Source organism: Pan troglodytes, chromosome 9, assembly GCF_028858775.2.
Source record: "Pan troglodytes isolate AG18354 chromosome 9, NHGRI_mPanTro3-v2.0_pri, whole genome shotgun sequence".
In the NCBI taxonomy this organism is placed as follows: Eukaryota; Metazoa; Chordata; class Mammalia; order Primates; family Hominidae; genus Pan; species Pan troglodytes.
The window spans coordinates 118,337,037-118,360,492 of NC_072407.2; the positions used below are offsets into that span (position 1 = coordinate 118,337,037).

Sequence of the window (23,456 nt, forward strand, 5' to 3'; positions counted from 1 at the left end):
CCCCATCTCTACTAAAAATACAAAAGTTAGCCAGGTGTGGTGGTGGGCGCCTGTAATCCCAGTTACTCAGGAGGCTGAGGCAGGAGAATCACTTGAACCTGGGAGGCAGAGGTTGCAGTGAGCCAAGATCGCCCCACTGCATCCAGCCTGGGCACCAGAGAAAGACACTGTCTCAAAAAACAAAAGGAGACAAGATAACTAAATGTCATGTGCTATCCTGGACAGAAAATGGAGGTTGGGTAAAAACTAAGGAAATCTGAGTAAAGTATGGACTTTAGTTAATAATAATGTGTCAACATTAGTTCATTAATTATGACAAACCTACCCTACTCTGGTAGGAGGTTAACCACAGAGGAACCTGGAGATGGGGATATGTGGGGACTCTCTGTACTATCCTCACAATTTTTTGTAAAACTAAAGCTATTTTAAAATTAAAAGTTTCTTAAACAAAAAAAAGAGGGGTGATTCAGGCCTGGGAAGTGGAAGAAACAAGCTCAGTGTTTTACCAGCCAGGAAGCATGGGGTGCTCCCTCCACTGCAAAGCCAAGCCCCCCAACTCCAGGAGACTCAGGGCTTCAGGGAGTTAACCTGCCCTGGCCATTCTTCCATAATCCATTCTTAGAGCTGCTCCTTTCCATGTGTGCCCTGGGCAGGAAACTGATTGTTTAAAATAATAATAATAAGGTAAGAAAAGCTTGATGCAAAAAAATATTTCTAAATGACTTTCACTAATGTCCTCTGGGCTTCTGGGTGGGTAATCTGCGCCCATTCTGTGTACAGGCAAATGTGATTACAACAGGGCCTGCACTGGCCGGTCTCTGAGCTCCCAGCCCCCGAGGCTGTTGCCTGCCCTAACCACATTAGCAGCGCAAGGGCCATCCATCAGACTAATAGGGGGCCTGGGACAGCCCAGCCCTGCTGTAAGCAGCTGGGCCCTATGGTCAGGAGATGCCTGGCTCTCACTTCTCACAATCACAGGACCGAGGATGGGCCTGTGGAACTGGCCTCCCTGGTCTTACCCCTTTCTCCTGCCAGCCTCAGCCATCCCCATTGCATCCTCAGAGCGGCTTGGTTGAGGGTGGTGAGGGGTCTCCCTGGTTCCTGCAGACAGACCAAATCTGGCTGGGGTGAGAGGCTATGTTTCTAGCCGCCATCTGCCTCTCCCCTCCAATTCAGCAGGTGCCCACTCTTTTGCCCCCGCCATCAACTCTCCCAGTCTCCCTGGCCCAAACCTGTCAAAAATAGAACTCCTTGGCAGCAGGAGCAGGAGAGTATAAGGGGCAGGGGGTCTTGTTTACCTAACACCATGCTAGTTGCTACAAAGGTCAAGGCCCATCTGCCAGGCAGCAGGTGCCAGGAAACCAGCTGCCTTCATGGCACAAGCACCAAACATTAGTGAGGGGCAGGTGGACTGACCAAGAAATCACCCCGATGTCCGAGCCTGCGACACACCCAGGCACATGCAGGCACACACCTTAGGCCCAGGATTGACCAGGCAGGCTGTGTGTAACTCCCTCACTGCCACGACCCATGGCAAATGTGAGTCCCCGTGTTGGCTTCACATCCACAAACACCATCCCTGCCCCCGGGTAAGTTCAGGAAAACTATTTGAATTTTAGACTAAATTCAAGGGAATTAAGAAGCCTAAATGGGCCAGGCGCGGTGGCTCACACCTGTAATCCCAGCACTTTGGGAGGCCGAGGCGGGCGGATCACGAGGTCAGGAGATCGAGACCATCCTGGCTAACATGGTGAAACCCCGTCTCTACTAAAAATATAAAAAAAAATTAGCCGGCGGTGGTGGCGGACGCCTGTAGCCCCAGCTACTCTGGAGGCTGAGGCAGGAGAATCGCTTGAACCCAGGAGGCGGAGCTTGCAGTGAGCCAACATCGCGCCATTGCACTCCAGCCTGGGAGACAGAGAGAGACTCCGTCTCAGAAAAAAATAAAAATAAAAAAATAACCTAACTGGCTTATGGTTTGGGGAAAAAAATACCTAACAACACCATAACTCACTTTAAATCTGAACAGAATCAATTTGGGGGCACTTTTGGCTTTGGGGATGAATCTCAGACAATCAAGAGTTGCTTCTCCAGGGACCCATGCATCCCCACTCCCACTCCTGCCCCTGGCCCTCCGCTGTCCAGCTTCAGCCCTGTGGAAGGCCTGCTGAGACAGGGGCTGTTGGACACAAGTCAAGCCACAACGGGGCCCATCTCAGAGCATCCTGAAGGCAGGTGAGGCAGAGACGGCTGAGCATAGTGAGCCTCTCCCCGCTTCACAGCTTTCATCAGAGAAATGGGGAGGATGTCCCAGCCTAATCCTAAGAGGACGCACTGGCTTTAAAGAACTTAGGAATGATCACCAATGTGTCTCCCCTGAAAGTTCCCACTTCCCAGGATCTCACCTGTGGGCGCAGGGAAGCCGGGAAAAGAAATGATGTCCCAGAAGAGATAATCCCCTTCTGGACGGTGTGCTCTACAGATAGGTGGGCAGAGCTGAAGAGCGCAGAGTCCAGAAAAGCAGGTCCTGTGTTGTCGGCAAGGTTAGGCCCCGCCTGACGGAGCACGCAGGTGGGGGCCCAGTGCTCTGAGGCATAATTCAAGGTAGAACAAAGGCCTGCGCAGGAGCCACAGAGCCCACACATGCCCAGAAACATAGCAACTTCAGGGCAAGGGAACCAGGAGCTCCAGTAGGCTGCAGCAGCTCTGCGGCCCTGGCAAGCCACTTTCCTTCTCGGAACCTGTTTGGAACCTGCAAGCTGTTAGGCTAGATGCCTGCGTTTGAATATTCATTGTGCATCAGAATCACTTGGAAAGCTGTTTAAAAGTATACTTGCCCAAACAAGCCCAGAGATACTTAGTTAACTGGTGGTAGGTGAGGCCACCAGTATTTTTTAGAACAGAGATTCTGAAGTTTAGCCATGTCTGAAGAATACTACTACTAGCTCAATGGGTTGACAATCACTTAGCTTATATGAGAACAACCTGGAGGGCTTGGAAAAGCAGATTTCTGACTCTGCCTTTAGGATTTCTGACTCAGTAGGTCTGGGGAACCTGAGAATTTGAATTTTTTTGTTTTTATTTTTTTTGAGACAAAGTCTCACTCTGTTGCCCAGGCTGGAGTGCAGTGGTGCAATCTTGGCTCATTGCAACCTCTGCCTTCCAGGTTCAAGTGCTTCTCCTGCCTCAGCCTCCCAAGTAGCTGGGATTACAGGCGTGTGCCACTATGGCTGGCTACTTTTTGTATTTTTAGTGGAGATGAGATTTCACCATGTTGGCCAGGCTGGTCTCAAACCCCTGACCTCAAGTGATCTGCCCACCTAGGCCTCCCAAAGTGCTGGAATTACAGGCATGAGCCACTGCACCTGGCCTGAGAATTTGCATTTTTAACAAGTTCTCCAATGATGCTTATGCTACTGGTCTAAGGACCATGCTTGGAGAACTTGGCCCACACTACCCTAGACCAAGGCCACTTCAAGCATGATCCTCAATGTGGCAGCAACAGATCACCTGGAAGCTTGTTGGAAATGCAAATTAAGGTGCCTTATTACAGACTTTAAGATATGTCCTTATATGATGGAGAAAAGGATGATGAGGACAAGGAAAGGAGCTGCAGGGAGATAAAGGAGAGGAAGCTCAAGTGAGAGAAGAGAGAAGCCAGCCAGTTACCACTGCATTGGTGTGTGATTGAGATGGGAGCGGGAGAGGCTCTCAAGCCCAATCACAGTTGCCCCTCTCAGAGATCTGTTCTCTCCCCTTGCCTTTCCAGACTATTGTGAAAAGTTTTCATGAGCGCTCCTCCAGCCCATTTTGGCATAAATTACTGGCTCAGCCTCTAATCCCCCAATCATAATCCATCATTGCCAAGTTCATCACCTACCTGAATTATAACTGAAAAAGAATATATGATTTGAGTGACTTCCTGGAGACCTCAGGACAAGGGTTGATTCACCTTTGATCCTGGATCTGTGCTCCATACTGGAGCTGTAGACAGGCTTAATCACATGGACAGGCTGGCAGGCTGAGTGTGCTGTGTAAACCCTGGCCTCAAGTGCTCTAGGCTTGGAAGACCGACCCCTTCCTTGGCCTCCTGCCTAATTTATGGCCACAGCATCCCCTCAAACCCTGAGCTGCATAAATGCTATGAGGCATTAAGAAGAGAGGAGATAGCACAGGCCAGCTGGGAAGCAAGAGCCTCATTGCTGCCTTGGGCTCAAATCCAACTTACTGTGACCCTGGCCCAGCCACCTACTCTCTCTGGATCTTAATTTCTCTCTCTGCAAAACAAAAAAAGGAAGGCTCTCTGGCTTTCCTCAGATGGGCTTGCAAACTATCTCATATACATTAGATTGTCCTTTATTTGAGGTTTTTCCCCTCCAGTCTCTACTGGGTTTCCTATATTTGAAGAAGAACCAGTAAGGAGGGGCGGGCATCATACGTGTCTCATTTACAGTGTGCCCCCCTGGTGCCCTAGCAGCTTTCCTCTGGGGAATAAAGCTCAGCCATGTGACTGATCATGATGTAACATAACATAAACATCAAAGTGAGAATATGGGCTGATTCCAAAAGCGGCTTCATTACTTACCCCCTCCTCAGCTCCCACTCTGGTAACTGCCAGCAGAACTGTTGCACATGACTTTAAATAGCCTCATTGGTGGCAAATCTTCAACCTTGGAGGGTGGTTTTGATTGTTGGAAACAACTCAAAGCTATCCAGAGCCAAGAATGGTGAATAGAGTAAGAGATTAAGGCTGGGAAATACCACTTTTAGTCTAAAACAAGGTGTAACTATAATTAAATCGATCCGGGGGTTGATCTGGATGGTCTATAATGTGTCCTCCAGCTCCAACATGCTATGATTTTCTTGTATAAATAGAAAACGGATTCTGAAGGCAAAGGCAAAACAATCTACAGGTGTTTCCAATGAAGTAACTTCAAGGGAATCTTTGTACAATTACTCCTTCTGGGATGACTACTTTAAAGGGTAATCCTCCTTCAGATATATACCTTATTTTATTTATTTATTTATTTATTTATTTTAAATTTTTTTTTTTTTTTTTGAGATGGAGTTTCACTCTTGTTGCCCAGGCTGGAGTGCAATGGTGCGATCTCAGCTCACCGCAACCTCCGCCTCCCAGGTTCAAGCAATTCTCCTGCCTCAGCCTACCGAGTAGCTGGGATTAGAGGCATGTACCACCAGGCCCGGCTAATTTTGTATTTTTAGTAGAGACGGGGTTCCTACATGTTGAGGCTGGTCTCAAACTCCTGACCTCAGGTGATCCGCCCGCCTTGGCCTCCCAAAGTGCTGGGATTACAGCCATGAGCCACCGCACCCGGCCCGATATATACCTTATTTCATGGATTCGGCGACCACACTTTTTTTCATATTTTTATCTCTGAAATCAGGATGCAGGTAACAACTGGTAGAGGATTGTAGTTTAATAAACATTTTTTCTTTTTTAGTGGTACATAAAGTAATGGTGCATCTTTCAATCAATGGCATCTTAGACTTGATAAAATACGGTAGATCCTAAACTCTTTTAATTTTACCTTTCAGTACCAGTTGCTTTAGAATAATGCTTCTTATACTTTTTCACTTCTCAAGATTAGTATTTCTATTAATTAGTATTTTCACTAATCAAGGTTAGTATTGATTTTCAACTTTGGCTGCACACCCCAGAATCTCTGGGGATAGGATTCAGCCATCAGTAGTTTTTCAAGCTCTCCAGGCACAGGCCTGAAACCCCTTAAGATAACTATAGCTGTCTTGTATCCCAGGAATCCAGGCTTCTGGGAAAGCCAACACAATGGCCAGTGGTTCAGAGAAAGGGAGAGGATTTTCTGGATTGAGCCATATGTGATATCCTCCATTATCTCTGGACTTTAGTTTCATAAGCAATACATCTTCTTTACTGATTGAGCTGGTTCAGCTTGAGTTTTCTGTTACCCAAAACCCACATAGAATGTAATCTCATCAATTGATGGAGCTAAAGAGGTAAAGGGGAAGGCAATGAAGATTTCACTAAAATGCCAGTCTCTTTGCTAAGGCATAGCAAGAGTGACCTTTGCTCCAATTCCCAGTAAGTTCCTCATCTCCATCTGAGACCACCTCAGCCTGGACTTCATTGTTCATATCACTGTCAGCATTTTGGTCAAAAACATTCAACAAGTCTCTAGGAAGTTCCAAAGTTTCCCGCATCTTCCTGTATTCTTTTGAGCCCTCCAAACAGTTCCAACCTCTGCCCGTTACCCAGTTCCAAAGGTGCTTCCACATTTTTAGGGATCTTTATAGCAGCACCCCACTCACTGCAGTACCAATTTACTGTATTAATCCGTTCTCACACTGCTATAATGATGCTACCCGAGACTGGGTAATTTATTAACAAAGAAGGTTCAATTGACTCACAGTTCCACATGACAGGGAAGGCCTCAGGAAACTTACAATCATAGTAGAAGGCGAAGCGGACACCTTCACAAGGTGGCAGGAGGGAGTGTGCAGGAGAAACTACCATTTATAAAGCCATCAGATCTTGTGAGAATTCACTCACTATCACGAGAACAGCATGGGAGAAACTGCCCCCATAATCCAATCACTTTCCTTCCTTGACATGTGGGGACTACAGTTTCCTCCCTCAACACATGGGGATTACAATTCAAAATGAGATTTGGGTGGGGACACACAGCCAAACCATATCAACTATCCTGGGCCAGGAGGTTGGTCACTCTTGTTCTGAGGTAGCAAAACAGCTGATTAAACTATATAGCCTTTCTGTTTGTTTTTTTAGTGGCAGGGTCTCAGCATGGTCTCAAACTCCTGGGCTCAAGCAATCCTCCCACCTCAGCCTCTTAAGTAGCTGGGACTATAGGTGCACACCACTGCACCTGGCTCCTACTATAGACTTTTTTATCTCAAGAGTCATATTGCATATTTGCCAAGACTTCAGCATCCCAGAATTTGTTAGCAAAAATTCAAGGTGTCTGAGGGTGAAGGCTACTTTTTGAAGCTTTTAGTAAGGTTTAAAACTGCCTCACCTGAACACAGGTGGAGAACAAAATGAGAATTTGCTAAGAGGTGACCCTTTTAGCTTGTTGTCTGCAATATAATTGCCAGGGGTCTGGCTATACATAATTAGGCTTGCAGAGTTGGAAAAGCCACATTCTCCACCTCCAGCTCAATTTTCTGCAAGTGGAGGCAAGAAGTAAGAAACCCAGCAGAGGACAGATCAGGACCCAGGAAAAGCCTAATTCTCCAGGTATTTCTCAAGTACATCTGTTAATTGTCATCTGCCTAAGACAAGGATGTGTCCTCTGACAAAAATGTAGCTGTGAGCAAGAAGATTTAGAGATGCATCCTGATATGGTTTGGCTGTGTTCCCACCCAAATCTCATCTTAAATTGTAGTCCCATAATTCCCATGTGTTGTGGGAGGGACCTGGTGGGAGGTAATTGAATCATGGGGGCAGGTCTTTCCTGTGCTGTTCTCATGATAGTGAATAAGTTTCGTGAGATCTGATGATTTTATAAAGGGAAGTTTCCCTGCACGTGCTCTCTTGCCTGCTGCCACGTAAGACATGGCTTTGCTCCTGCTTCATCTTCTGCCGTGATTGTGAGTACATTAAACCTCTTTTTCTTTATAAATTGCCCAGCCTTGGGTATATCTTTATTAGCAGTGTGAGAATGGACTAATACACATCCTCACCCAGTCTGAGGTTTCCAATTGCCCCAAAGTATAGTCCATTGAGAGCCAGAGGAAAAGTAGTACATTGAGGTCTGACTCGTTGCCTGGAGATAGAATTATCCAGACCCTGTTTTAGCTTAAAAAATGAATTCTCTAGCTTTGTCCAATAGCCAAAGGCCTAAAGCAACTAGACCCATAGGCTACTGGACCTGTTAGAATTGAGTTTGGTTGCCTCTACAGGAGCCTAAGTATAGTGGCTTCTCCATAATATGTGTTTCCTTTTCCTCCCACTCCCAAAATAAAAGATGTATCTTAGGCATTGAGGAAATGACTGGCACATGATGGACAAATGAGTGAATGAAGCCAGCCCCAATTATGATCAATGATATAGCTCAAAGTAAAGCAAAGGGATACACAGTGAGAGCACAGTTTCTCAGTTTGGGCTGGGAAAGAGGGATCTATGGTGAGAGATCTGAGCCTTAAGCCTAGACCTGAGCTGCCTCTTCTTCATATCTTAGATAGATCTCCACTTTGCCCAGCAACAAACATAGTACTGAGGGTCCTCAGTGTCCTCCCTGGAGGTTTATAGACTCTTCTGTCTACTAGACTACTATTCCCTGGGAACCTTTAATGTGTTGGGTAATGGACAAGATGGATACATCCAAAATTGTTCTCTATGATAAAGATGTAATAGACAAGGGAACCAGGGACATAGTGTATCTAATTCATTTGGAAATGTAAAGAATCCAGAATAGCTATGCCATTCTTGAAAAATAAGAACAAAGTTGGAGGATTTGTACTACCAATTTCAGAACTTACTGTATACTACAGTAATCAAAACAGTGTGGGGCCAGGTGCAGTGGCTCACGCCTGTAATCCCAGCACTTTGGGGGGCAGGAGGATTGCTTGAGCCCAGGAGTTCAAGATCAACCTGGAAAACATGGCAAAACCTCATCTCTATCAAAAATACAAAAATTAGCCAGCATGGTGGCATGCGCCTATAATCCCAGCTACTCAGGAGGCTGAGATGGGAGGATGGTTTGAGCCAGAGAGGCAGAAGTTGCAGTAAGCTGAGATTGCATCCTTGCACTCCAGCCTGGGCAACAATTCCAGATCCTGTGTCAAAACAACCAAACAAAACTAGTGTGGTACAGGCATAAAGACAGACATATAGATCTATGGGATAGAATCGAGAGTCCAGAAATAAACCCTACATTTATGGCCAATTGATTTTGGCAAAGGTGCCGAGACAATTTAATGAGGGAGAGAATAGTCTTTTCAGCAAATGCTGGGATAGTTGGACATTCACGTATAAAAGGATGGCTCTCTACCCTTAACTCACACCATACACAAAAATTAACTAAAAAGCAATCATAGGTCTAAACGTAAGAACTAAAACTACAAAATTCTAACAAGAAAACATAGAAATAAGTCTTTGTGACCTAGAATTAAGCAATGATTTCCTAATTACAACACCAAAAGTGCAAATGATAAAAGAAAAAAATCGATAAATTAGACTTCATCGAAGTTGAAACCTTTCTCTCTTCAAAAGACACCAAGGAAATGAAAAGACAAGCCACAGATGGGGAGAAAATATGTAAATATATTTACAAATCATACGTCTGACAAGGGACTTTTAATCATATGTGTTAGACAGAATATGAGCCCCCAAAGATGCCCATGTTGTTAAGTCCTAGAACCTGGCCAATATTACCTTACATGGCAAAAGAAACTTTGCAGATGTGGCCAGACATGGTGGCTCACACCTGTAATCCTAGCACTTTAGGAGGCCGAGGCAGGTGGATCACTTGAAGTCAGGAGTTCAAGACCAGCCTGGCCAATATGGTGAAACCCCGTCCCTACTAAAAATACAAAAATTAGCCAGGGTGTGGTGGCACGCACCTGTAATCCCAGCTACTTGGGAGGCCGATACAGGAGAATCACTCGAACCTGGGAGGCAGAGGTTGCAGTGAGCTGAGATGACACGCCACTGCACTCCAGCCTGGGCAACAGAGCGAGACTCTGTCTCAAAAAGAGCAAAAGAAAAAAGAAACTTTGCAGATGTGATTAAATGACCTTGAGATATGGAGATTGTCCTGGTTTATCCAGGTGGGCTCATTCTAATCAACTGAGTCCTTACAGTTGGAGAACCTTTCCAGGTTATGGCCAGAAAAAGATATGACCCCAGAAGCAGCATCAGGGTGATGCTACATTGCTAGCTTTGAAGCTGGAGGAAGGGGCCACAAGCCAAGGAATGCAGATGATGTCTAGAAGCTGGAGCAGGCAAAGAGACAGATTCTCCCTTACAGCCTGACAACACTTTACTTTTTAGCTCAGTAAGACCCATGTCGAACTTCTAACCTATGGAACTGTCAGATAATAAATTTATGTTGTTTTAAGCCAAGAAATTTGTAGCAATTTGTCACAGCAGCAATAAAAACTAATACCCCAAATAAAGAATTCTTATTATTCAATAAAAAGACAAATAACCCAATATAAAAATGGGAAAAAGGTTTAAATAGCCATTTCACAAGACACGTGAATAGCCAAAAAGCCCAGGAAAAGATGTTCAACATCATTGGCCACTAGGGAAATGCAAATCAAAACCACAATGAGATACCACTTTATACCTGTGCCCTAATCCCTAGAACCTGTGTCTATGTTACCTTACATGGCAACAGGAACCTTGCAGATGTGATTAAAGTTAAAGACCTTGAGATGAGAAGTGTGTCTGGCTTGCCTGCACGTACACCCAGGCAATCTAGCAGGAGCCCCCAGGCCATAAGCCAGCCATATGATCACAGGCCAGACACTTTGATCTTTAGATCCTGCCATTAGATGTCCAGTTCAGGACAAAACGTGGGTAATAGAGCAAGGAAAAAGATCCCCTTTTCACCTCTGCTACCAAGCTCAGAGAGGTTGCTATCAGATAGGATTTGAATGAAAAACCACGTGATGGTCCTGGGTTTAGTTAGGCTTTTACTGACTCCATTCATCCCGCAACACCCCGTGACCCCTCTCTGCATTTTCCTAGAGCTGAAGCTGGACATCAAAGATAAATACCATGAAAAGAAATGGCTGTGACACCCGAAGTCCCATGTACTTCTGAGACCTCACAGTAGACCACAGGGACAAAACTCTCTGTAGGGTCTCATTCTTTTAGGATCCTTGCTCAGCAGAAACAATGCACCATGGCCTGTCACTGTGGAGTGTTTCACACATACAGACTCTAGGAAAGACACACCTAAAAACAACCATACACATGAAGAAAGGTGTTTATTTCTAAATATTTCAAGTTCAACACAGGTCTCACTGAGCTAATACCAAAGTGTTGGCAGCCTCTAGGGGAGGAGCTGTTTCCTTGCCTTTTCCAGTTTCTAGAAGCCATCTGCATTGCTTCGCTTCTGGCCTCTTCCTCCAGCTTTTTGACTATCATCAAAAAGATATACAGGCTGGGTGTGGTAGCCCACACCAGTAATCCCAGTACTTTGAGAAACCAAGGAGGGAGGATCACTTGAGCCCAGCAGTTCCAGGGCAGCCTGGGCAACAAAGAGAGACCCCCATCTCTACAAAAGAAAAAAAAAAAAAAGATGGGGTGTGGTGGCATGCACACCTGTAATCCCAGCTACTTGGTAGGCTGAGATGGGAGGCACTTGAGCCCAGGAGGTTGAGGCTGCAGTGAGCCATGATGGCACCACAGTACCCCAGCCTGGGTGACAGAGCAATACCCTGCCTCAAAAAGGAAAGACATACAGTAACAAGTGTTGGTGAGGATGTGAAGAAACTGGAAAAACTCATACATTTCTAGTGAGACTTAAAATAGTGCAGCCATTTTGGAAAATAGCTTGGCACCTTCTTAAAATGTTAAATATAGAGCCTATAATAAACATAGAGTATGTAGACATGTGACCTATTAGTTCCACTCCTAGGTATCTGCCCATAAGAAACAAAAGCACATGTCTGTATGGACATGAAGACCTGAATGGGAATTTTTTTTTTTTTTTTGAGACAGGGTCTTGCTCTGTTACCCAGGCTGGAGTGCAGTTGCGTGATGATGGGTCACTGCAGCCTTGACCTCCTGGGCTCATGTGATCCTGCCGCCTCAGCCTCCCAAGTAGCTGGGACCACAGGTGTGAGCCACTACACCCAGCTAATTTTTTATGAATTTTTGTAGACACAGGGTCTCACTATGTTGCCCAGGCTGGCCACAAACTTCTGGGCTCAAGTGATCTGCCCACTCCCAAAGTGCTGGGATCACAGGAATGAGCCCCATGCCCAGCTGTATGGGAATATTTATAGCAGCACCCAGCTTGGGCAACATAGGGAGATCCCATCTCTATAAAAAATTTTTTTTTAAATTTAGCTGAGGGCCGGGCGTGGTGGCTCATGCCTGTAATCCCAGAACTTTGGGAGGCCAAGGTAGGCAGATCACAAGGTCAAGAGTTTGAGACCCCCCTGGCCAACATGGTGAAACGCCGTCTCCACTAAGAATACAAAAATTAGCCGGGCATGGTTGTGGGTGCCTGTAATCCCAGCAACTCGGGAGGCTGCGGCAGGAGAATCACTTGAACCTGGGAGGCAGGGGTTACAGTGAGCCAAGATCATGCCACTGCACTCCAGCCTAGGTGACAGAGCGAGACTCCGTCTCGAAAAAAAAAACAAACAAAAAAAAATTTAACCAAGTGTGGTGGCACACGCCTGTAGTCCCAAACACTGTGAAGGTTAATGTGGGGGTATCAGTTGAACCCAGGGGATTCAGGCTGCTGTAAGCCTTGATCACACCACTGCACTCCTGTCTGGGTGATAGAGACCCTGTCTAAAACTAATAATAATAAAAAATTTATAGCATCATTATTCATAATAGTCCAAAGTGGAAATAACTCATTAGTTCATCAATCGGTGAATGGATAAACAAAATAGTAGATAATAATATATAAATAATAAGAAATAAAGTACCAATATATGCTACAACACAAATGAACCTCAAAAACATTACTCTAAGTGAAAGAAGCCAGTCATAAGGACTACATATTGTATGATTCCATTCAAATAAAATGTCCTGAATCGGGAAGTCTATGAAGACAGAGAGCAGGCTGGTGGTTTCCTAGAGCTGGAGTGGGGGAAGTGCTGGGGGGTGACTGATGGCTAAGAATACAGAGTTTCTTTATGGTGCAATAAAATGTTCTAACTTAAATCATGGTGATAGTGGCAAAACCCTATAAATATACTAAAAATCATTGCATTGTACACTCAAGATGAGTGAACTTTATGGTATGTAAATTATACCTCAATAAAGCTAAGGAAGAAGAGAAGAACGAGCAGAACTCTGCATTGTGGAATTATCAAACCCTTCAAGTGCAGCCTTCCTGGAGGCAGGAGGTAAACCTTCAGCCTCAGGAGCCCAGGGATTGAAAACTCCCATTTGCACAGACCTAGCTGGGTTCCTAGTTGTACTGATTAAATATAGAATTTGATTTGATTCCAGTAGCCTATAACACTGGGCAAGATTAGTCAGAGCTTCCCAGAGAGAAAAGGAAGTCTTTTTGGGGGACAGCTCACTAAGACCAATGAGATTAAGGAATGAATTTGGCAAGAGGAAAGGATACGGCTACAGTATCCATGATTGCCAACCAGAAAATAGGGCACATGCAAACATATTCAGAGAACAAAGGGACAAATTACATGAAACCAGGTCTGGCCAAATGGGTATAGCCATATTAACCTCTGTCTGTACTCTGTTCCCAGAGGGTTCAAAGAAGAAAATCTAGGTCTTGTGGCTGACCTGGTTCTAAAAGAGCTTGGCTCCCAGGCCAGGATGTGGGGGTGCAGTCACTTTATAATAAATGGCAACATACAAGCAGGCAGGAAACTCATGTGGGAATCAGTCTGTTGTTAAAGCAAGGCCCCAGGTTGCCTGTGTTCTGAATACACGAAACTCATCCTCATCCATCTATCTTCACACCTGAGAGAGAGAAGGTGCTGTAACAAGCATCTTGATATATATGCATCTACAATCTGGTTATGAGGTTATCAAGCAAGAAAGACGCCCCGAGGGAATGCAGATGCTTTTTTCATAGAGGAAACGGTGAGTAAATAGCTGGAATTTATCTTGAGGGAGATAATAGAAGCACTTCTTTAAAATGTGGAAAAAACAATATTTTCCCCCAGAGTATTAAAGCCTTTCCAGGTTTAGATCATGTTTCTCATTAATGGGTTTCCTAGCCAGATTCATCTTAGGTCCATGAGACAAGGAGAGAAGTGGATCTGCCTGGTCAGTGGTTTTAAAACAAGCCAAGTTGAGGAGGGAGGGAGGGAGAAAGACATGGAGGGAGGGAGGGAGAAAGACATCAGCACCCCCCAAACTTGGCCTTCGTTTCTGCCCAACCTCAGAGCTTCTTGGAGGACAGCCCAAGAGCATACACAGCTCATGGCCTCAGGGATACTGGAAATTTCTGGAAGAAGCTTCTGCTTCTAAGTCTGCTGGGATCACTATATGTCATCACTGTCTCAGTGAGGGCCTTTGGCCTTGTTGCCTACATAAATGTAAACACTAAATGTATTTGCTTTACTGACCTATTTGTGTAAGAACTAGCTTTGCTGGCTGAGACAGTCAATGAGATCACGAATATGGAAGCCTTTGAGAATTGGGGAGCACAGGGTGGGGAGATGCAGGAGAAGTGGCCAGGAAAAGTATTTATTGAAAACATTTAAAGGCTAAGCACTTTCCTTTAGATTATTACATTACATTCTATTTTTAAAATCATAAGGTAGGCATTTCCACTAACAGAGAGAGAAACTGAGGCTCAGGAGTTACGTGGCACATCTGACCCAAGCTGTAAGTGGCAGGGCAGGATTCGAACTTTGGAAGGCCGAGGCGAGCAGATCACTTGAGGCAAGGAGTGTGAGCCACTGCGCAGGGCCAATCTTTTTTTTTTTTTTTTAACTTTACTTTTTACTTTTAAATTAATTAATTTTTTCTTAGAGATTGGGTCTTGCTATGTTGCCTAGGCTGGTCTCAAACTACTGGACTCAAGCAAACCTCTCACCTCCACCTCTGAAAGAGCTAGGATTACAGGCATGAGCCACTGCACTTGACCCTGAAAGGCCCCATCATAGATGTTCTTTAATGACCATTCCAGCTATGACACATGGTGGATTTTTCCCCAGCCTTCTCCTCCTGCAGAGGGTTCCCTCAGAGCTGGTGAGCTCCTGCGTGCCTGCCACTGCTCTGTTCCCTCCGCATCCCCAGAATGCATCTCCTGGCAGCCTGTTTCACAGGTGTGCACACTTACCTTCATGAAAGCCCTGAGGTTAAATGACTTGCTCAAAGTCACACAACTGGCTGCTGGAGCAAGGACTTCAGCCTGCACAACCTGGCTGCAAGTCCAGAGTTTTCCACACCACCATCTGCCTCCTCAGACAGTGCTCAGGCAGCACCCAGGCCTCCCAGGGAGAATGCCCTCCACCCCACTGGCCTGCAGGCCATTAGGCTCCCTGCAGGAGCAGAGCTCTTCCTCTTGTCTTCTGCATCCAGCACCCCTCACCTTTGTGCTGGCCTTCAGCATAACCACACCTTCCCAAGCCTGTCCCTGATGTCCCTTGGGTACACCTGGGTCATGTGTGTTTGGGAATGAGAAACAGGTTCATCAGTTCTATTTTGAGCTGTCTTGTCCATGGGACAAGATCAAGATCCATGGGCATCTTCCTGAATTCTTCTTCCCGTGGGAGCAGACATTCTACCTCATGCAACTTTTAACTGGACAAACCAACTATGTGTCATTAACGCTGTGTTTCTCTTCCAGTCCCAAGTGTGGAACTTTAATTCTTTCTGTCAAAGCTCCCTCTAGATCTGTGATGTGGTAGCCAGGAGTCTTATGTACGCATGAGCCGGGGACACTGGGCAGGGTAGCGAGGGTTCTAGCTGTGAATGCAGGAAGCCACCATGGGTAGTGCCACTCAAAACTTTTGGTGGCAGAAATGAGGCTCTTGTCCTAGAGGGACATCTGTAAGCAAAGTCCTGGCTTGAGATTTCTAATATCTATTAATTATTGTGCGTGAGCTTAGGTAGAGAGGAAAGATGGAGAATGATGGCTAGATGGCAGTTGATGGATGTTAAATAATAGATAGTAGCTGGTAGATAGTAGGTAACTATAGACAGTAGAGAATAAAAAGTAGCTGACCGATTGTTGCACATGGCAGGTAATAGATAGTAGCTGATAGTAGATCACAGATAACAAATGGAAGATACCGGATAATGGTTAAGGATAATAGAAGCTGATAGTAGATAATAGTAGATCGTTGATAAGAGTGGCTAATAATGGATAATAGGAGCTAGGTGATAATAGTAGCTAATGGTGGCTAATAGTTGGTAGTGATAATAGTTGCTAATAGAGGGCAGTGCTATAGCAGGTAATAGTGCTGGCTGTAGATCATAGCTGATAGCTCATAGGTAGTGGCCTAAAAGACCACTAAATACAGAGTCTCCTAGTTGCATCTATTATTCTAAATGGCTGAAAGACACACTTGGACAATCTTGTGTGAGCCTGTCCTGAAGTTTCTGGAACCCAAAGTGGCTGGGGTGGGGGACACTCAACCCAGTAGTCATAAAACTTTGTTTCCAGTTTAATGTCCTTCCTTAACTAGGTGTAGGATCTCAGGTCCACCATGAAACCCTAGGATGCCTCATCGCTAAGGAAGGGGATGGATCATAATCCCAGCTCTACCCACGCCAGAAGGCAAAATGAGGATCTACAATAGCATAAACACTCTTTGACATTTCACAGGTTGATGCAGGAGTCAAAAGGCCAGCAAAGCTGGCGAAAGCCCATCTGCAGGAGGCTGACCATTGGCCCTGGTTCGTAGGCAGAGGGGATAACTGTGTTTTGCAACCTCACAGTCAGCAGGGCACCCCCACAGTCAGCAGGGCACTGCAGGGGGCAGGGACAGCATGTGGCTGACAGGCTAGCCCAACTGCTGATAGGCCAGGGATATCTTTTCTGGCTGTTCACAAATGCTCACAATCATAATGTTCTCCTCACACTGTCCAACAGTTTCTGTTGTTTTGCTGATGGCTTCCTCCACTGTACTTGCAGTAAAATCTAAACACCTCATCAGGACCCACAAGGTTCTCCCTGATCAGGTACTTACAAGCTTTCTGACCTCAGCCCTGTCCTCTCCCCACCATCCACACGGTTGCAGGGACTTCTGCTTGCTCCTCAGACAAGCCACGCTCATTCCTTCGCACAGGGCCTTCCCACTTGATGTTCCCTTCTCCTAGAACAGTCCCCCAGCATCCACACCCTGAGCTGTGTGCATGGCTGGTTCCTTCTCACCATTCAGGCCTCCGCTCATCTGTCACCTCCTCAGAGAATACTCCCCACTCCAGTCACTCTCCAACACATCACTCTGTTGTATTTCCTTCATAGCATTTAATCCCTATCTCAAGTGATCTGTTTTATTTACATGTTAAGTTGTTCAATGTCTCTCTCTCTCTTGCACTCAGATGTGACTTCCATGCAGTCAGGGCCCTTGCTATCTTTTCAGTGAAGTTTCCCCAGCACCAAGAACAGTTCTCAGCATGTAGTCGCATCTCAATGAACGATGTATGAATCAATGAATGCAAATGAACGAATGAATGCAATGTTGAATGAATCAATGAATGCAAAAAAAAAAAAAAAATGCCATTGCATCTGCAACAAGATGGAAGCTCTGGGGCCACACAGGCTGGGGTTCTGAGATAGCTCCCCGTCAAACTGGCCATGGGATGTTGGACAAGTTACTTAACCTCTCTTCTTATCTTTAGTCAGTTCAGTTACAAACCTCAGAATGATATCAACGACATTGAACTTGATGTAGGCCCTGCGTTCCCGAAGGTTGACAAACCCCTCCAACCCTCTTGTGTTCCCCAAAATGGCTAAGCTGTGCTCCTATATTCCCAGAAAACACCCACCTCACCAGTCCTCAGCGACTCAGATAGGACCCTCCGCTACCTTTCTCATGACTCCCATAAGACTCACTGATGGGTCCCTTGCTTACCTGCCCCTATAAAATCCTGGGCCCCCTTCCTTCTCTTTTAGACACTCCTCATTAATGAGCACTCTCCCCATTGCAAATAGCCTTAATAAAATCATCTTCTTAATTAACTGGTGCATTCTGTTTTTCACAATATTTTTCCCCTTGCAGATTTAATGTGAGGATTAAGTGAAATAACATGTGTGAAAATTGTATTGCAAAGCACCTTCAATGTAATTTTCCCTCGATGGGATTTGAATGATCTCCAGTGATTCTCTAGATTGAGGCAGAATATTGGTCCACTCACAGGTCACAGAAAAATTAACCACAAAACATAATCATGGTTACTCAGGACTCCAAACCCCATTACCTCTGCTCCCATGAAAAAGAGGAGAGGGGCCAGGTACAGTGGCTCACGCCTGTCATCCCAGCACTTTGGGAGGCCGAGGCGGGTGGATCATTTGAGGTCAGGAGTTCAAGACCAGCCTGGCCAACATAGTGAAACTCCATCTCTACTGAAAATACAAAAATTAGCTGGGTGTGGTGGCAGGTGCCTGTAGTTCCAGCTACTTAGGAGGCTGAGGCACAAGAATTGCTGGAACCTGGGAGGTAGAGGTTGCAGTGAGCCGAGACCATGCCACTGCACTCCAGCCTGGACAACAAGAAGGAAACTCCATCTCAAAAAAAAAGGAAAAAAAAAGAAAAAGAGGAGAGGAAAATGCCTACCCTATTTTTATTACATATATATTCTATGCATATATATATTTCCATGCATATGCTTCGTATATATCCATATGATATGCATTAATATGTAAATAAAATACACAGTACCTACTATAATATTAGAAACTATTTTGGTGTCTCCCACATATTGTGTGACAAGCACTATGCACTAGCTATTATTATTCCCATTTTTCGGGTGAGGAAACAGTCTTAGAGAAGGTAAGTGATTCATTTGTCCAATGTCACACCACTTATTAATGACAAAGCTGGAATTTGAACCCAGGTCTAACTAACCCCAAAGCTCATGCACTTTTCCTCTACTATCTTGCTAACTATCATTCATTTAACACGTATGTTAAGTGCTTTCTCCGGGCTTATCACAAAGAGGAAAATGTTGTTTAGACAAATGTTGCCCTCAAAAAGCTGCCAGTCCACTTTCTGAGGCAAGACTGAGATCCTGGGGCTAATGAAGAGATCATACAAAACAGAGTTGACAAATAAGATCTCAAGGGAGAGGTTCGTAGAAGGAAAAAATCAATGTGCACCAAGGAGGCTGGAAGTGCATGCACTGTTTTATGAGTGTGCTCAATAAACAGACTGGATGAATAAATGATTTAATTAACACCTAGGGATGAGATGAGATTTCATTTGGGCTTTAATTATGACTTGCCCCAACACCTCTAGTCCTTCCATTGTCATAGGAAGGGAGTGAAGGCTCATTCTGACCCCAGTGGGCTTCTCCCCTGCATAGCTCCCTCCTGCCACCACTCCCCAGAAGGCTGGGTTTGCATTCCTAGAGAAAAGACCTTCAGCTGGGAACCCTAATTCTTTCGCAGGTGGCACGGTGCCTTCCAGCTCCCCACGTGACTGTCTCCTAAGATCCTCCCTAAAAGCTGACGATGTTTAAGTTATGGAAATTAAGGAGCAGGCACATTCCTCAATTCCCGGCATGGCACAATGGCCATTAACCAATTAATAACTGGGCATGTGCCAGCCAGTATCAGGGTAATTATTACGTGGTAATTGCCATATCATTAGAGGGTAAATATAGGGTCGGACTGTCATCCACCCCGAAGAGGGCAACTGGGAATTCATTTTATTCCTATTAAGCATAATTACTCCCCAGTCTCTGGGAACCTGTGATTTCCAATATAATTATATAGTGTTTGCCAACTCCATCCACAAGGGATGGGGTTCAAAAACAGACAGTGAGGGGCAGACTAGGGAGGTGTGGGGCAGGAGCTCAAAACTCACAGCAGCTTCGGGGTTTAGAAGCTGAATCTATTGGGCATATCCAAAGATAAAAAGGCCAAGTAAGGGAAAGAAAGAGAGAAGGTAGTTTCATTGAGATTTCGTAGAATCTTCTTTTATGAACATCTAGAAAGGAAATTATACAGGCCTTCATTATCCAAAATCTCCCATAGATGGTACCATTCACTCATTCATTTCATCCAAGGCAATGGCATGAGTATTACCAGGTACCAGGCATTCTGCATAGCACTGGAGACAGACAGGAAAATCAAACAGGGTGCCTGGTTTTTAAGAGTCCAGGTGGTTGCATGGAGCATGCCATCTTCATCCCTCATTTTACAGATCGGGAAATTGAGGTTCCCTGGTTGGCTACCCTTGCTCATCTCTCTCCAAGAAATAGAACAAACAACCTAAAAAGCAGAAGGTCACCTACAACGCCAAAAGGCGCCTTCTCACTTGTAGACCAAGAACCTTTAATGCTTGACAGGAGGCCTGCAGGTGTGACAATTGAGACATAAAGTTGATAAAGAACCCTAAAGAGCTGCCAGATGAGAGCAATAGGAAGCAATGTTCCCAGCCATGGAAGATGTGAAGCTCTGACCCTGTGCAATCTGGGCCCTCCAGAGACACCACTTTTCAAGCTAATGTGTAACAATGCCATATATCACCTTTAAAGAGAACTTGCCTCTAATAAACATTTACATCAAAAGTATTTTTCTATAAATCAAGTAACAAATCCCCGGCCTATCTGAGACATGCTCTGTATCTGGGAGCCTCACTATTAAATCAAGTATTGTAATTTGCTTCAGAATTGTTCTGCCAAAAGGTTGAAATACACAGACTCATAGCTCGTCAATCTCATGGGTTGGTGGGAAAGCCCTTTTGGTTTTCTCTTTATTATTCAAGCCTTCTTTCAGTTTCCCATCTGGCTACCCTGTAGTGCTCTCAGGCTCGAGGGCACTGGATTGGGGAGGATGGGTTGCTGGTTCAGCTAGCAGAAGAGGCAGGGGATTAACTAGATCAGAAGCCTTTGATTATCTTCCAGTGATGTAAAAAAAAAGAAAGCATAACAACAACAAAAATAGTACACTAATAGCTACATTAATAAACCTATTACATGCTAGGCACTGAGGTGGTGGTAGGAAGAAAGAGGAGAACCAGATGGACAGGGGCCCTGCCTCCATGGAATTTACAGTTCAGCGATTTACAAGAACCTTTACATCTAGTGTCACATTTAATCCTCACAACCTGGTAGGATTAGCCCCATTCTGCTGATGAGGCTAAGTGAACCACTCAGCTTCCTACAGCTAGAAACAGGCAAGGCAAGGCTTTCTACCCAGATCTGTCTGGTTTCAAGCTCGTTCTATGCCCCAAATACCTTCCTGTGTACAAGAAAGCGTAGTTCTCAGAACACTAAAAAATCCTCTACTTCAATTCCCACGTGGCCCTGAGGTGTGACGTGTTGTCTCCTGTCCACCCAGCTTGCCAATAACTGCTCTTCAATTGTGTGTTTATTGTCTCTGTGGCACACAGTTACCATTGCAGTAAAATGTATACTCAATAATACAGTACTACTATGATTTTCAACTACTAATGGAATCACTATCTTTGTTTTTTTTTTAAAGCCATGGCAATAAAATTGGCTCCAAACAATACTCTTGCAGTTTTTTTATGTCTTTCAGATTTACTGGAAACTGTAATAACAGAATGCCTGTAAACATGCAAATGGCCTTCCTGGAAAAAGAGAGGCTTTGGTTTCTATCACAGGGGGGGCTCACAGATTGATAAGAGCTTAGAAAGAAGGGGCTGAGAACCCCTTGGAGGTCAAGAGGAGTCTGGGCCACATGAATCCAACCTTAGATGTTTGGTGATTCAAAGAGTGAAGAGCCATCCCTTCTCCATGCCAAGAGCACCCAAGAAGGACTGTGGTAAAGAGAAGAGAAGTTGAGGAAGAGCTGGATATACCAGGAGTTCTGGCTGGCCCTCTTATGGGAAGAGGGTATGATCAATGTGTGCCACACTCTGGTTTCTAGTCCAGGGTTTAGGGCCAAATTGGAGGGCAAAGGTAGACAAAAGGAGAAACAGACACTAACCAAAAAGATAGTCCCAATCTTGAACCCTCTCTGAAATTAAGACCACCTGAAATATGAGTCTCAGAAGATGTCCTCCCCAGGGACCTCAATCTGTGGCTCTAAACTTTGGCCCAGAATGGTCACCATTTCCTTAGGTTAAGACACAACTCCAGAAGGGCCATGCCAAATTCCAAGTACGTTATAGTTAGTATGACATAGTCCCATTCTGGTAGCGGTTAGTTTATAAATCTTTCTCTGAGAGCAGCACTCTCATGGAAGAAGACTCCAGATAAAGAAAAGTTGATGGGGGTTTGGAGGGTGAGATAACCTAGAAGTTTCAGAGAACAAAGGAGAGAAGCAGGTCTGGCTGGACCCCCATAATGAGAGAGGAGAAAGCCTGGACAAAAGATCAGTGGGAGGAAAGAAAGAGGGATAAGTTCAAGAAAGCGGTGGAGGGAGGAGAAAGAAGGAATCTTATTTCACCAAAGACAAAGTCCCTAAACACAGGAGTGGGAGAGCAAGTAGAGGCAGGACCTGCTGGAGTATATTTGGTTGCAGGGGCCACGATAGGCCTTGATGCTTAACTGGAGAGCCTGGAACGGAAAGCAGGGAAGCATCAAAAGCCAAAGCTTCAGGGAGATGCCCAAAGAAAAGAACCACAAGGAAGAGAGTGCTTTGAAAAGGAATTTGCCCAGGAGACCAGAAAGGCATGAGAACTAAGTAGCCCAAACATCAGGGCATAAGGAATAAGTCAGCCAGCCTGACTAATGTACTCGTCTGAGTCACATCAAATTAGGTGACCAGGCTGTGATTATGGAGCTTGCCAACAGGTACATATTCTACACTCAGAACTTCCTCACATGACAACTGATGGATCTGGCTCAGGAAGCATGGATGCCTTCCTAGGAGATGAGACTAAGTACTCATGAAAGTGGGCAGAAGTTTCCCCCATGGGGATCCTTAGCCTGTTTCATCACCTGAAGTGGCACAGAAATGAGTGCAAAGGAAGAAGCTGAAGGCCTGGAGATCTGTTTTCCCAAGCAGGCCCATGTGCAATGCATGCTCCCGACCCCTCCCCACTCCTGGCTACCCTCAGTTTGTCCACATTATCTGCACCCTCACCCCCATCCCAGCCCTCAAATTATCCAAATCTACTCTCATTTTACCAACAACACCCAAGCCTGACTCTGCTCATCCCCACCATGGGGCTTCAGATGTCAGGGAATAGTCCAGTCCCAGAGCCTGCTTCAAGGACCCTCAGGAGCCCGGCTGAGCTGGGCCAGGACCCAGCGGTGCACACACCATCTCCTGTGACCCCTACATTGGAGGATATCCAGTTTGATCAAGCAGCGACTGACATTTGAAGAGCAAGAGGGCCAGGCTGGAAGCCACTGGATAGGCAACTTCAGAGAAAAGAAGCAGACACAGCAAGAGCTGAGTGATAGACAGAAATGATTTGGTGCCCACTCTGCTGCAGGCTTCCAATGAAAAGAAGGTGAGGCCGCCTGGGAGGCAGGCAGGTGCTATGGGGGACAGGTCTGGGTACACACTTGCATCTGCTACAGATTGATTCATGTAAGCGATCGCCAAGTCTCTGCAACTCCATGTGGAAAATAATCTATGGCCAGTTTCTAAGAGCACCTCCCTTTCCCCACCATTCAGCACATTTCTAGTGCTCTCTCCAGACGATCCAAGTCCCCACCAGGATTGCCGACCCAACTT

The 23,456-nt window shown here is 45.4% G+C and overlaps 1 long non-coding RNA gene across 1 annotated transcript in view; it reads right to left on the bottom strand.

The window, feature by feature from the left end:
• LOC129136480 (uncharacterized) overlaps positions 1-4,704 on the bottom strand; it is a 68,180-nt gene extending 63,476 nt beyond the window's left edge. Inside the window, exon 1 of the long non-coding RNA XR_008538155.2 lies at positions 4,586-4,704. This is a non-coding gene — a long non-coding RNA (uncharacterized LOC129136480). The remainder of the gene's footprint in view (positions 1-4,585) is intronic.
• Between the last annotated feature and the right edge of the window lie 18,752 nt (positions 4,705-23,456).